Below are 15,455 nucleotides of genomic sequence, written 5' to 3' on the forward strand. Positions count from 1 at the left end.
GTCTTTACACTCCTCATCCTCTTTCCTCCAGCCGTCCATCTCAATCCAGACAACATTCTGGATTAGGGAGGTTGTGGAAAGGACTCATCCTTAGCCAACCAGACCACTTCTAATTCCAGTTCCAGAGATGAGATATCACTGTTTAGAGCTTCTCTGTCAGGCCAAAGTGAGCCCAGCTGGTCTCTTCATGCAAATAAGCTACACATCCCAGTGCATATCTATGGGGAGTCTGTGTGGGGGAAAATACAACACATGCTGTGTTGTTTTCACACTTAACATTCAGGTTTGGTAGACTGACTGCTTGCTGGCTCTAATCTGTCAGTCTCGATAGGTGTGCCAACTGCCAAATTCTGCCCAGGCACCTGTGCTAGCTAGGCACACTGGCCATAGATTGCCGGCTGGGCATGACAACTTTGGTGGCATGCCTGGCCTCTGGAAGACAGGGAGACCAGACGCTGTTGGTAGAGGATGGCTGTGCTGCTTGTCTCCCGGCCATTACATTAATCCACCGACTTAGTGCCAATGGTAGAATGTGGGACGGAGTATATTGTTTGTGTGGACTCAAACTGAGCATCATTTCTCACTGTTATGCAATCTGCTCTCATATGATGCAGTCTGACCAAGAGATCCAAACACGTTTTATTGCAGGGTTGTATTGGGTTTTATTGCAGGGTTGTATTGGGTTTTATTGCAGGGTTGTATTGGGTTTTATTGCAGGGTTGTATTGGGTTTTATTGCAGGGTTGTATTGGGTTTTATTGCAGGGTTGTATTGGGTTTTATTGCAGGGTTGTATTGGGTTTTATTGCATTGTTGTATTGGGTTTTATTGCAGGGTTGTATTGGGTTTTATTGCAGGGTTGTATTGGGTTTTATTGCAGGGTTGTATTGGGTTTTATTGCAGGGTTGTATTGGGTTTTATTGCAGGGTTGTATTGGGTTTTATTGCAGGGTTGTATTGGGTTTTATTGCAGGGTTGTATTGGGTTTTATTGCAGGGTTGTATTGGGTTTAATTGCAGGGTTGTTTTGGGCTTTTAAACAGAGTTTATACTCTTGTAGGGTTTCAACATTCTGTGTCTCATAGCTGAGGGTAGAGGGGTGAATGGGGCGTGTGTTCTGTGTCTCATAGCTGAGGGTAGAGGGGTGAATGGGGTGTGTGTTCTGTGTCTCATAGCTGGGGGGTAGAGGGGTGAATGGGGCATGTGTTCTGTGTCTCATAGCTGAGGGTAGAGGGGTGAATGGGGTGTGTGTTCTGTGTCTCATAGCTGAGGGTAGAGGGGTGAATGGGGCGTGTGTTCTGTGTCTCATAGCTGGGGGGTAGAGGGGTGAATGGGGCGTGTGTTCTGTGTCTCTTAGCTGAGGGTAGAGGGGGGAATGGGGTGTGTGTTCTGTGTCTCTTAGCTGAGGGTAGAGGGGGGAATGGGGTGTGTGTTCTGTGTCTCTTAGCTGAGGGTAGAGGGGGGAATGGGGTGTGTGTTCTGTGTCTCTTAGCTGAGGGTAGAGGGGTGAATGGGGTGTGTGTTCTGTGTCTCTTAGCTGAGGGTAGAGGGGTGAATGGGGTGTGTGTTCTGTGTCTCATAGCTGAGGGAAGAGAGGGGGAATGGGGTGTGTGTTCTGTGTCTCTTAGCTGAGGGAAGAGGGGGGAATGGGGTGTGTGTTTGGTGTCTCTTAGCTGAGGGTAGAGGGGTGAATGGGGCATGTGTTCTGTGTCTCATAGCTGAGGGTAGAGGGGTGAATGGGGTGTGTGTTCTGTGTCTCATAGCTGAGGGTAGAGGGGTGAATGGGGTGTGTGTTCTGTGTCTCATAGCTGAGGGTAGAGGGGTGAATGGGGCGTGTGTTCTGTGTCTCATAGCTGAGGGTAGAGGGGTGAATGGGGTGTGTGTTCTGTGTCTCATAGCTGGGGGGTAGAGGGGTGAATGGGGCGTGTGTTCTGTGTCTCATAGCTGAGGGTAGAGGGGTGAATGGGGTGTGTGTTCTGTGTCTCATAGCTGAGGGTAGAGGGGTGAATGGGGTGTGTGTTCTGTGTCTCATAGCTGAGGGTAGAGGGGGGAATGGGGTGTGTGTTCTGTGTCTCTTAGCTGAGGGTAGAGGGGTGAATGGGGTGTGTGTTCTGTGTCTCTTAGCTGAGGGTAGAGGGGTGAATGGGGTGTGTGTTCTGTGTCTCATAGCTGAGGGAAGAGGGGGGAATGGGGTGTGTGTTTGGTGTCTCTTAGCTGAGGGAAGAGGGGGGAATGGGGTGTGTGTTCTGTGTCTCATAGTGGAGGGTAGAGGGGTGAATGGGGTGTGTGTTCTGTGTCTCATAGCTGAGGGTAGAGGGGTGAATGGGGCGTGTGTTCTGTGTCTCATAGCTGAGGGTAGAGGGGTGAATGGGGCGTGTGTTCTGTGTCTCATAGCTGAGGGGTGAATGGGGTGTGTGTTCTGTGTCTCATAGCTGAGGGTAGAGGGGTGAATGGGGCGTGTGTTCTGTGTCTCATAGCTGAGGGGTGAATGGGGCGTGTGTTCTCTGTCTCATAGCTGAGGGTAGAGGGGTGAATGGGGCGTGTGTTCTGTGTCTCATAGCTGAGGGTAGAGGGGTGAATGGGGTGTGTGTTCTGTGTCTCATAGCTGAGGGTAGAGGGGTGAATGGGGCGTGTGTTCTGTGTCTCATAGCTGAGGGTAGAGGGGTGAATGGGGCGTGTGTTCTGTGTCTCATAGCTGAGGGTAGAGGGGTGAATGGGGCGTGTGTTCTGTGTCTCATAGCTGAGGGTAGAGGGGGGAATGGGGTGTGAGTTCTGTGTCTCATAGCTGAGGGTAGAGGGGTGAATGGGGCGTGTGTTCTGTGTCTCATAGCTGAGGGGTGAATGGGGCGTGTGTTCTGTGTCTCATAGCTGAGGGTAGAGGGGTGAATGGGGCGTGTGTTCTGTGTCTCATAGCTGAGGGGTGAATGGGGCGTGTGTTCTGTGTCTCATAGTGGAGGGTAGAGGGGTGAATGGGGCGTGTGTTCTGTGTCTCATAGCTGAGGGGTGAATGGGGTGTGTGTTCTGTGTCTCATAGCTGAGGGTAGAGGGGTGAATGGGGCGTGTGTTCTGTGTCTCATAGCTGAGGGTAGAGGGGTGAATGGGGCGTGTGTTCTGTGTCTCATAGCTGAGGGTAGAGGGGTGAATGGGGCGTGTGTTCTGTGTCTCTTAGCTGAGGGTAGAGGGGTGAATGGGGCGTGTGTTCTGTGTCTCTTAGCTGAGGGTAGAGGGGTGAATGGGGCGTGTGTTCTGTGTCTCATAGCTGAGGGTAGAGGGTGAATGGGGCGTGTGTTCTGTGTCTCATAGTGGAGGGTAGAGGGGTGAATGGGGCGTGTGTTCTGTGTCTCATAGCTGAGGGGTGAATGGGGCGTGTGTTCTGTGTCTCATAGCTGAGGGTAGAGGGGTGAATGGGGTGTGTGTTCTGTGTCTCATAGCTGAGGGTAGAGGGGTGAATGGGGCGTGTGTTCTGTGTCTCATAGCTGAGGGTAGAGGGGTGAATGGGGCGTGTGTTCTGTGTCTCATAGCTGAGGGGTGAATGGGGCGTGTGTTCTGTGTCTCATAGCTGAGGGTAGAGGGGTGAATGGGGTGTGTGTTCTGTGTCTCATAGCTGAGGGTAGAGGGGTGAATGGGGCGTGTGTTCTGTGTCTCATAGCTGAGGGGTGAATGGGGCGTGTGTTCTGTGTCTCATAGCTGAGGGTAGAGGGGTGAATGGGGCGTGTGTTCTGTGTCTCATAGCTGAGGGGTGAATGGGGCGTGTGTTCTGTGTCTCATAGCTGAGGGTAGAGGGGTGAATGGGGCGTGTGTTCTGTGTCTCATAGCTGAGGGTAGAGGGGTGAATGGGGCGTGTGTTCTGTGTCTCATAGCTGAGGGGTGAATGGGGCGTGTGTTTTGGAGTGTTGCAGAATGTGGAGAACCGTTACGGATTCCCAGGCAGGCGTCCTCATAACTCTGCTCTCCTGTCAGTGAGCCTCCAACCCTCTCCTTGTCCTGATAGAGGAGAGGAGCCATATGCCTGGCCTGTACTCAAGGCTCAATCGCCGTGTGTGTGTGTGTGTGTGTGTGTGTGTGTGTGTGTGTGTGTGTGTGTGTGTGTGTGTGTGTGTGTGTGTGTGTGTGTGTGTGTGTGTGTGTGTGTGTGTGTGTGTGTGTGTGTGTGTGTGCGGAGGAGCAGGGTCAGGTAGCAGAAAAGGCTGTCATTGTCACTTTAGTCAGAGCTTCTCTCTGAGAGGCCTTGGAGGCTGGCTGAGGGTTGTCATGCAGCCTGGGTGGGACACAGTGAGCGTGGCAGGAAGTAAAGGAATAGTCTAGATCCTTTTGTTATCTTGATCCTGTTACACCTTGTTGGAGGCCTAATGCTCATTTCTCAGCCAAGGGGATGAGAATTATTCCTCCATTTTGTTGCAGACTTTTCCGTGTCGATTTAGCTATTTGATTTCAATTTCATTTTCTGATTACCTGTTCCCCATTGGCCAGACTACATTTTGCTAAGCAATGGACCAACTTGTTGTCCATCTCAGCAGTGTCTAGTTTCCAACCTGAAAACTACTAGACAGCCAGTATAATCAGACAGCTAAGCCCCAGGAAGGAAGTAGTGTAATGGAGACCATGGAGTTCACTCCATTCAAACTGCTCAATGAGTTGGTGGGCTAAAGGTTGGAGTAAGGGGTGTGTGTGTGAGACGGATACCACAAGCCATCTTAGCCATGTGATTTAAATATTGCAGTTAGGGCTTGGGTTACGTGTTACATGCAAGGACATTAATACATCAGATGACAACAGCATGCTGTCTCCCAGTGGTGTGTAATCCAAGCATAAATGAGTAATTATTTCTGTGCAGACGTGTCGGGTCTACGAGGCCATTAGTGCAGATGTGTGTTTAGGAACGTCTGAGGGAAATGGAGCAGCAGCAGGACACTCTCATCTCGTCTAGTACACTGAGGTGAGAAATGTTTTACAGTGGGATTGTAGTGCAGCACTCTCATCTCGTCTAGTACACTGAGGTGAGAAATGTTTTACAGTGGGATTTTAGTGCAGCACTCTCATCTCGTCTAGTACACTGAAGTGAGAAATGTTTTACAGTGGGATTTTAGTGCAGCACTCTCATCTCGTCTAGTACACTGAGGTGAGAAATGTTTTACAGTGGGATTTTAGTGCAGCACACTCAGAAAAGAAAACAGTGCAGACTTTAAGAGGTAGTAATATAAAGCTTGAAGAGCGAAATGAGAGCTCCACAACTTGAGGGGTTTGGAAGATTGAAAACACACTGAAGAAGCACATGTTGGGGGGAAGGCCACTATTTTGTCTGCTCTGAAAATAGGTTAGAATGTATTTGTTTTAGAAGGGCATAGTTGGGGGCACCTGTCTGACCCGGCATCACACAGTGGCTAAGCAGAGGTCTGGGCAGGGCATGGTGTATTAGGAGACAAGCAACAGTAACACTTTATTTGGATAGTCCATCTGTAAATGCTCTACAGGCTATCAGTAACATTTCAACTAACCCTAGATAAATAAAATAACCCTGGATGCAACTTATAGGGCAAGCTTGCTGCTCAGCAGAGCAATCTTCTAGGCCAAGACACATCCCCTCACCAATTTATTTGACCAGGTAAGTTGACTGAGAACACATTCTCATTTACAGCAACAACCTGGGGAACAGTTACAGGAATGAGCCAATTGGAAGCTGGGGATGATAGTATGAGGAACAGCTTGGGAATTTAGCCAGGGCACCAGGGTTAACACCCCTGCTTTTACAATAACTGCCATGTGACCACAGAGAGTCAGGACACCCATTAAACAGCCCATCCAAAAGACAGCACCCTACAAAGTGTACCCAATCACTGCGATATGTTTTTAGACCAGAGGAAAGAGTGCCTCCTACTGGCCCTCCAACACCACTTCCAGCAGCATCTGGTCTCCCATCCAGGGAACAACCAGGACCAACCCTGCTTAGCTTCAGAAGTAAGCCAGCAGTGGGATGCAGGGTGGTATGCTGCTGGCCATACACAAGGACCTCAATTAGAGAACTAAAACAATCAATATACCAACAAAATGCTGTCATACCCCAGACAGGAAGTGCCTTTGTCACAATAGGGCCCTCTCAGACAGATCAGGGACCTCCTCCCCTCTGTCCCCTCAAACCACTCTCCTACTGACTGACGGTAGACACCCCCGTCAGATAATGTCACCCTAATATTACCCAATCTAAATGATCATTTTAAGAAATATCGAAGGAAAATGTAATTGAACGGCTTAGTGGGCCCCCTGTATAAATCATTAATTGAAGTTGAGATGAAAGAAACTGGGCAGTGGGCAGCATAAAAGTGTTCTCACTCACGGTTGATATCAAACAGTCCAGTGATTACAAAGGATCACTTGAAGCTAATGCTCTGTTCAGTTTCGCAGCTGTTCTCTCTCATTTGTATGCTGGGCTGTCTGGGGGTGTTTTGATATCGTCCACTGGTTGATTTGGTCCCACGCTGGGGGGGGTTTGGCTACCGGTAGGTTGGTGCGTCTCAGCTGGCGATTGGTCTGGTTGTGTCTCTGTGGTTCAATCAGTGTTCAGGGGTCAGTAGCTCAGTTCCTGGTCCTGGTCCTGTTCCTCTCCTCTCCTCTGCAGCCCACCAGCTCATTACTCACACAGGGCAGGTCAGGCCACCAGGTACCAGTCCACCAGGTACCAGTCCACCAGGTACCAGTCCACCAGGTACCAGTCCACCAGGTACCAGTCCACCAGGTACCAGTCCACCAGGTACCAGTCCACCAGGTACCAGTCCACCAGGCAGCTCTGCACCAGGCAAAGCTGTTCCTGCCCCTCCCAACTCTCAGGGGCCTCTGGGTCAGCTGTCAGTCCTCTCCTCTCCTCCATCAAGTCTGTCAGTCTGGCCCTGCCTGCTTACTGATGACAATGATGGAGCTGAAGACTACATTTTGAAGTTTGGTTGTGTATGGGTGTGTGCTTAGGCATATGTGTTTTGGAGTGGCAGGTAGCCTAGTGGTTAGTGTTGGGCCAGTAACCAAAAGGTTGCTAGATCAAATCCCTGAGCTGAGCAAGGCAGTTAACCCACTGTTCCTAGGCAGTCATTGTAAATAAGAACTTGTTCTTAACTGACTTGCCTAGTTAAATAAAAATATAGGCTAAATACATCTAATACAACTCCTGCCAACAACCTCAACTCTCTCCAGGGCAGCTGTCATGTGAATCCAGTTAGGATGAGAAGTGGCCCATGAAAGAATTAAAGAAAAACATAGGTTATTTGGCATCACCTCAGCCAGTATGCCAACAGCAGCTCTTACTCAGCCCAACTTCATATTTGTTATCTATGTTTTTCTTTTAGCACACACACACATACACACACACACACACACACACACGCTCCAGATCTAGAATGTTCCATGTAAAAAAAAAAAAAACACTCCCATACCTCCAGCACAACAACATATCTGTCCAAAAACACTCCCATACCTCCAGCACAACAATCCATCTGTCCAAACATGTTAGTGACTAGCTGGCGCTGCATTCATGTCTGGTGTGACTTCATTCTAGGGCTGACCCCTTTTAGTCGACTGGTCGATTGTTTGGTCCATAGGCTGTTGGTCGACCAAGATGTTTTTAGTCGATCAGTAGCAAATATATTTTAAAAAATGATGGCACACGAGACACCTGTCTGATTCACGCCTGTTTGAGTGGACTAATCCATTGCGGAGGCCTGTCTGAGTGGACTAATCCATTGCGGAGGCCTGTCTGAGTGGACTAATCCATTGCGGAGGCCTGTCTGAGTGGACTAATCCATTGCGGAGGCCTGTCTGAGTGGACTAATCCATTGCGGAGGCCTGTCTGAGTGGACTAATCCATTGCGGAGGCCTGTCTGAGTGGACTAATCCATTGCGGAGGCCTGTCTGAGTGGACTAATCCATTGCGGAGGCCTGTCTGAGTGGACTAATCCATTGCGGAGGCCTGTCTGAGTGGACTAATCCATTGCGGAGGCCTGTCTGGAGTGGACTAATCCATTGCGGAGGCCTGTCTGGAGTGGACTAATCCATTGCGGAGGCCTGTCTGAGTGGACTAATCCATTGCGGAGGCCTGTCTGGAGTGGACTAATCCATTGCGGAGGCCTGTCTGGAGTGGACTAATCCATTGCGGAGGCCTGTCTGAGTGGACTAATCCATTGCGGAGGCCGCAGGGATGGCACACCAGTATCACCAGCGGTACATTTACCTTTAATTACCATCATTTCTAATCTACAATGTTTGTTTAGTTATGGTCATTTCTGTTAATGCATTAAATATATTATTATTACAGTCTTACCATTGTCATTGCAGAAGTTGGCTCGTTGTGAGAAATTTTTACGGTTTATTTCATTCCATTTACGAGTTGTCAATTTATTAATTGTCTTTTGTTTGGAGCACTCCTGTCAATCTTGAGTAAGGACATGCACCTGATTACGCATATAGAAGTAGGAGTAGTCTACCTGGCCTGCGCGCAAATGTAGGCCTGCCTATAAATGTGCCCATTTGGTGATCTGATACTATTTCTGATTGTCTCAACTCACCATCACTACGGAACTTCTCAAAGTATTTTTTCTTCTCCTCAAAAAGCAATTAAACGAAGTCTGTTTTTACATCCATTGAGAATGACAATAGTTCCTCAACATAGCATATTTAAAAAATCTTTACAGCTCTCTACGTTTCGATAACAACTCATCATGAAAGGGGGAAAACTGTCATGCTCTGATCCGGTGGAAACGTCATAAAATAGACCTACCTGATCACTTCTTATCCCTTGAGCAAAATAGCCTACAGCTGAGCTCACTGCCACTGGAAAGTCCGAGGGACAGAATATTTGATGCAACATTGTAAGTTTGACCAAGTTAATACAATAGTTGATACAACGTTTCCAGTTCCTTGCCATCTGGCCATGTGTAGCCAATCGGATTCATGGGATATTTTCTACCTGCGGTCTGTAATGTTTTTATTTGTTGGCTTTATGTAGGCTGTTTTTACATAATGGCAATAGAAGTTACTTTCAGATTTGGATCATTTTCATTTAGAATTTTGACTAACAACATGACATTGATTTTGAGATATGAAGAGTTTATTATAAATGAAATGAAACTGAAAATCCTAACTGGCACGCAGATCAGTAGAAATGGTAGGATAACTTCGCACTCCAAATGGAAAAGGTTGCCGACTGTTGGTGTAGCGTATTACCGGCAACTTCAGGAGCGTAACGGCAGAATCTGCGAAGGCCAGCAGCAACGGAAGGTGGAGGATCAGGAACAGGTTTTTTTCTTCTGGTTGGGCTCCCGAGTGGCGCAGCGCTCTAAGGCACTGCATCTCAGTGCAAGAGGCGTCACTACAGTCTCTGGTTTGATTCCAGGCTGTATCACATCCGGCCGTGATTGGGAGTCCCATATGGCGGTGCACAATTGGCCCAACATCGGCCGGGGTAGGCCGTCATTGTAAATAAGAATTTGTTCTTAACCTCTCTTGGGTAGGGGGCAGTATTTTGACGTCCGGATGAAAAGCGTGCCCAAAGTAAACTGCCTGTTACTCAGGCCCAGAAGCTAGGATATGCATATAATTGGTTAGAAAACACTCTAAAGTTTCTATAACTGTTTAAATTATGTCTGTGAGTATAACAGAACTGATATGGCAGGCGAAACCCCGAGGACAACCCATCCCCCCCCCCAAAAAAAGAAATCGGCCTACCCCTATTTTCAATAGCTATCACTTTTATTATAAGGCCAGGTCCTCCCAGATTGCAGTTCCTAGGGCTTCCACTAGATGTCAACAGTCTTTATAAAGAGTTTCAGGCTGGTTTTTGGAAAAATGAGCCCGAAATTGTAGTTTTTCTAGGTGGCTCCCATTTTGGCTGTAGTGTTTCCAAGTGTGTGGAAGAGAGTGCATTCTTAGGTATTTTTCTCCAGTAAAGACAATAACGATCCTCTGTCTTAAATTTTATCGTTTATTTTAGAGGTCGACCGATTATGATTTTTCAACACCGATACCGATTATTGGATGGCAAAAAAAAAACCGATGCCGATTAATCGGCCGATTATATGTTTTTTTTATAATGACAATTACAACAATGCTGAATGAACACTTATTTTAACTTAATATAATACATCAATAAAATCAATTTAGCCTCAAATAAATAATGAAACATGTTCAATTTGGTTTAAATAATGCAAAACAAAGTGTTGGAGAAGAAAGTAAAAGTGCAATATGTGCCATGTAAGAAAGCTAATGTTTAAGTGCCTTGCTCAGAACATGGGAACATATGAAAGCTAGTGGTTCCTTTTAACATGAGTCTTCAATATTCCCAGGTAAGAAGTTTTAGGTTGTAGTTATTATATTATTATAGGAATTATAGGACTATTTCTCTATACGATTTGTATTTCATATACCTTTGACTATTGGATGTTCTTATAGGCACTTTAGTATTGCCAGTGTAACAGTATAGCTTCCGTCCCTCTCCTCGCTCCTACCTGGGCTCAAACCAGGAACACATCGACAACAGTCACCCTCGAAGCAGCGTTACCCATGCAGAGGAAGGGAAAAAACTACTCCAAGTCTCAGAGCGAGTGACGTTTGAAACACTATTAGCGTGCACCCGGCTAACTAGCCAGCCATTTCACATCGGTTACACCAGCCTAATCTTGGGAGTTGATAGGCTTGAAGGGGTGGGTATAATTTGTGGAACGTTCCAACAGGAATCTGTTCCAAAAAACGTAAAGTAAAAGGTTGCCAACCAACAACGCATACAAAGTAGCAACGCATACAAACCTAGCTAACTAGCTGCCGAATAGGCATCAACTCACCTCGTAGCTTATTCTTAATGTTTGTCCATAGGCAAACAGACGTGAGGACAGACATTTTTCGGAATAAACGTGATGAGTGAAAAACGCAATGAAATAGACCACTCCCTACCCGGTATCTTATTCTGCCGCTATACAACTTTGTATGCGTTGTTTTTTGGAAACCTTGTTATTTACGAAGTTTTTGTAATAGATTCCTGTTGGAACGTTCCACAAATTATACCCACCCAGGTTGAAGTCATAAACAGCGCAATGCTTGAAGCACAGCGAAGGGCTGTTTGAATGAATGCTTACGAGCCTGCTGCAGTCAGACTGCTCTATCAAATCATAGACTTAATTATAATATAATAAACACACAGAAATACGAGCCTTGGGTCTTTAATATGGTCGAATCTGGAAACTATCATCTCGAAAACAAAAGTTTTCTTTCAGTGACATACGGAACCGTTCCGTATTTTATCTAACGGGTGACTAAGTCTAAATATTCCTGTTAGGCATTGATGTTTATGGTTAGGTACATTGGTGCAACGACAGTACTTTTTTCGCAAATGCGCTTGATAAATCAACACCCGTTTGTCGAAGTAGGCTGTGATTCAATGAAAATTAACAGGCACCGCATCGATCATATGCAACGCAGGACACGTTAAATAAACTAGTAATATCATCAACCATGTGTAGTTAACTAGTGATTATGTTAAGATTGATAGTTTTTTATAAGTCTAATGCTAGCTAGCAACTTACCTTTGCTTCTTGCTGCCCTCGCGTTACAGGTAGTCAGCCTGTTAATCCTTGTGGAGTGCAATGTAAGGCAGGTGGTTAGAGCGTTGGACTGGTAACCAAAGGTTGCAAAAACGAATCCCCCCTGAACAAGGCAGTTAACCCCCGTTTCTAGGCCGTCATTGTAAATAAGAATGTGTTCTTAATCTGACTTGCCTAGTTAAATAAAGGTGTAAAAATAATAATTTAAAAATAAATAAAAAATACAAAAATTGGCAAATTGGTGGCCAAAAATACCGATTACCGATTGTTCTGAAAACTTGAAATCGGCCCCAATTAATCGGCCATTCCGATTAATCGGTCGACCTCTAGTTTATTTACGTATTAGGGTACCCAAGGTTTGATTATAAACGTTGTTTGACTTGTATGGAAAAGTTTCTTAGTAACGTTTAGGATAAATTTTGTATGCATTTTGATGGAGGGAAACTGGGTGGATTATTGACTGAAGCGCGCCAGCTAAACTGAGTTTTTATGGATATAAAGAAGGACATTATCAAACAAAAGGGCCATTTGTGATGTAACTGGGACCTTTTGGAGTGCCAACAGAAGAAGATCATCAAAGATAAGCCATTTTTTATATCGCTATTTCTGACTTTCGTATCGCACCTGCCTGGTTGAAATATGTTTTTCATGTTTGTATGCGGGGCGCTGTCTTCAGATAATCGCATGGTTTGCTTTCGCCGTAAAACCTTTTTCAAATCTGACACAGCGGCTGGATTAACAAGAAGTTAAGCTTTATTTTGATGTATTACACTTGTGATTTTTTGAAAGTTAAATATTTATAATACTGTCATTTGAATTTCGCGCTCTGCAATTTCACCGGATGTTGGCCAGGTGGGACGCTACCTTCCATAAGAAGTTAACTGACTTGCCTAGTTAAATAAAATTTGAAATATTTATCTCTGGCTCCCTCTTTAGTAATTTGTGTGTCTTCATTTTTAATCTCAGTGGTTAAAGCATCAGACAAGCTCAGTAGCCTACATATAGTTGATTTTATTCAAACATAGGGTGTGTCTACATATGGAAAAGTACACATTTTAGAATTTCGACCACTCGGTTGGTGGAAAGAACAGATGACTCTCGGTCAACCAATATTTTTTTTAGTCGGGGACAGCCCTACTCATTCATATTTCACCAGACATCAGTACACACCTTTAACACTGTGTTGAGTCATATACATCAATGTGGCGGACATAGCACTTCCTGGTGGTGTGAGTGAGAGCACTATAGACATGTTTATTGTTATTGTGTGGCAGTAAAGGTGTATTGATTAGTTACTAACAGCAGTGGTCCATTGATTAAAGGCTACTCAGCACAGGAAGTGGTCGAGTCTTGAACACCATGTTGTGTCATATAACCTACACACTCCCTGTGGTGTGACTGCCGCGGCCCACTTCGGGGATGGTTACCATGGTGACGAGCCTAGGGACGCTGTGCGCATCCATTATGGAAGTCATGTGCAGTGAGACAGGGCGATGGGCGTGAAGGGCCTGGGGCCAGGGTGAGCAGCTGTCCCTCAAGCCAGCCCCCGACCACAAAAGAGACACATCTGGAAGGCTAACAGCTGCTGGGGGTCCACTCCATGTTAGCTCTGCTAGGCTACTGCAGAGGAGAGACGTGTTGCCTGCAGGGGGTCCACTCTAGTTCTCTTCTATGGACAGGAGGAAAGATTCGCAGCACCTGCGATACAGGACGTTTTTGAACTAAAGCCCTGTCCAACCTAGCTTGTCTATGCTTGTCTATGCTTCACTGTTGTCCTTTATTGCCAATAACAATAGTTATTTAATAACAACAGTATTGATTAGAAAAAGGCATACTGTAGGAACTAGGAAGAGTGTTTACCATACATATGCTCAGTCACAAGAAGAACAAGTCTTTAAGAAACTTCAGAAAGAATAAGAGAATAAACTGCAAATGCTTTTTTTAAATGGGTCACCGTTTAAGCATCACGCATTGCAGACACATGGGAGAGTAAAAGAACCGTGACATTACAAGGGTACTAACTGTCATGCTCTCAGAGGCTTGAGCAAAATATAGCTCCACTAAAGCAGAGCTGAAGCTGCCTGGGACCCAGGTGTTATCATGTATTAACATGGCTGTGTAAAGTTGACATCAGCTATGAAAACATTATGAGTTACTTGCAGTAGGATTACTGGTGGGTGCAGTCAGTAAGCCTAATCGTCTCGAAGGGGAATCCGTTAGGTCATTAACAGGGGAATCAGTTTAGGTCATTAACAGGGGAATCAGTTTAGGTCATTAACAGGGGAATCAGTTTAGGTCATTAACAGGGGAATCAGTTTAGGTCATTAACAGGGGAATCAGTTTAGGTCATTAACAGGGGAATCAGTTTAGGTCATTAACAGGGGAATCAGTTTAGGTCATTAACAGGGGAATCAGTTTAGGTCATTAACAGGGGAATCAGTTTAGGTCAAAGAAAGGGGAATCAGTTTAGGACTCAGTGTTTCCCAACTCCGGTCTTCCAGTACTCCCAACAGTACATATTTTTGTCCGGGGTTGCAACAAAAATTTGTTCTGTTGGGAGTATTTGACGACCGGAGTTGGGAAACACTGGTTTACTGTAGGTTATAAAAGCACAGACATATGGTATTGATTAGGAAGGACTGTTTGGTATTGATTAGGAAATATGGTTGGAATCCATGAACTTCTTCCAATATTCCCTGTTTGGAGGATTCACGCATGGTCCAGTTGAATGGATATACAGTAGTGACAGTAAAGACTCTGGCTGTGTGGGCAGAGAAGAAGACAGTGGAAGACAAGAGCACATGGCTGTAGGAGCAGAGAGGAAGACAGTGGAAGACAAGAGCACATGGCTATAGGAGCAGAGAGGAAGACAGTGGAAGACAAGAGCACATGGCTGTGGGGGCAGAGAGGAAGACAAGAGCATGTGGCTGTGGGGGCAGAGAGGAAGACAGTGGAAGACAAGAGCACGTGGCGTCCTACAGTATTTCCCTGAGCCTTGAGACTTGCATGCTATAGCCTGAGTCAGCCAACCGGCCTAATCTAGGAGGCGAAGGGGGAGGAGGAGGAGGGAAAGGGAGAGAGGGAGGAGGAGGGAGAGAGGAGAGGGAAAAAAGATGGGGTGAGAAGAGAGGGAGAGAGAAAGACGGGAAGAAAGGTGGAGAGATGGAGCAGGCCTGGCAGCGACTCATGGCCGATATATGACACAGTTACTTTCATCAGAGAGAGAGAGAGAGAGAGAGATATCTCCTCTTGTTCTAATGGAAAATGTGCTGCTCGCTGCTAATATGGAGATACATACACAGAGAGCTAAGAGGGAAGAAGAAGCTATGATGTGTTTTCTGATTTACACTGACTGACTCCAGTCAAGTAAAACCTTCCCAGTCCCACAGCGCAGACAGTGAGAAAGCAGCAGATATACTGTAGATCTGTTTCACTGAGCTGTTATGATTACATTACATCCCTCCTCCCTGATCCCTCCCTATATCAGTCATCTCACCCTGTGATGTGGTCTCCAAGCCATCTGAGGAAGCCGCCCCAGTGCACACCCACAGCTGAAGCATGTATAAACAGTGGTGTGGGCTAGGATAGGGCACTCCTTCACAGCATGGCAGAGGTAGAGGTCCCATATTCTCTAGGGTGTGGTGGTGGTGGTGGTGGTGACTAGATGAGGGTGTTTTGGGGTGTGACTGTACCACAGCTTTACAGAACATCCAGTCACTCTTATGTCTGAGTGCAATTGTTTCCAGCCAGCATCTCTCTTTCATTTAGCCAGTTAACACTCCCCAGAGTACTCCCAAACCAGCCTGTATGTCTCGGCTTGAACATGTCTGTGTTCTGATCCAAGAACCTCACTGCCAGTCTGATGTATGTAACCTCCCCACTCTTT

The 15,455-nt window shown here is 46.2% G+C and overlaps 1 protein-coding gene across 1 annotated transcript in view; it reads left to right on the forward strand.

The window, feature by feature from the left end:
* Positions 1-15,455, forward strand: part of LOC106572560 (arf-GAP with coiled-coil, ANK repeat and PH domain-containing protein 3) — a 112,571-nt gene that overhangs the window by 42,015 nt on the left and 55,101 nt on the right. The gene's annotated exons all lie outside the window — the stretch shown is intronic.

This window comes from Salmo salar, chromosome ssa15 (assembly GCF_905237065.1).
Source record: "Salmo salar chromosome ssa15, Ssal_v3.1, whole genome shotgun sequence".
NCBI lineage: Eukaryota > Metazoa > Chordata > Actinopteri > Salmoniformes > Salmonidae > Salmo > Salmo salar.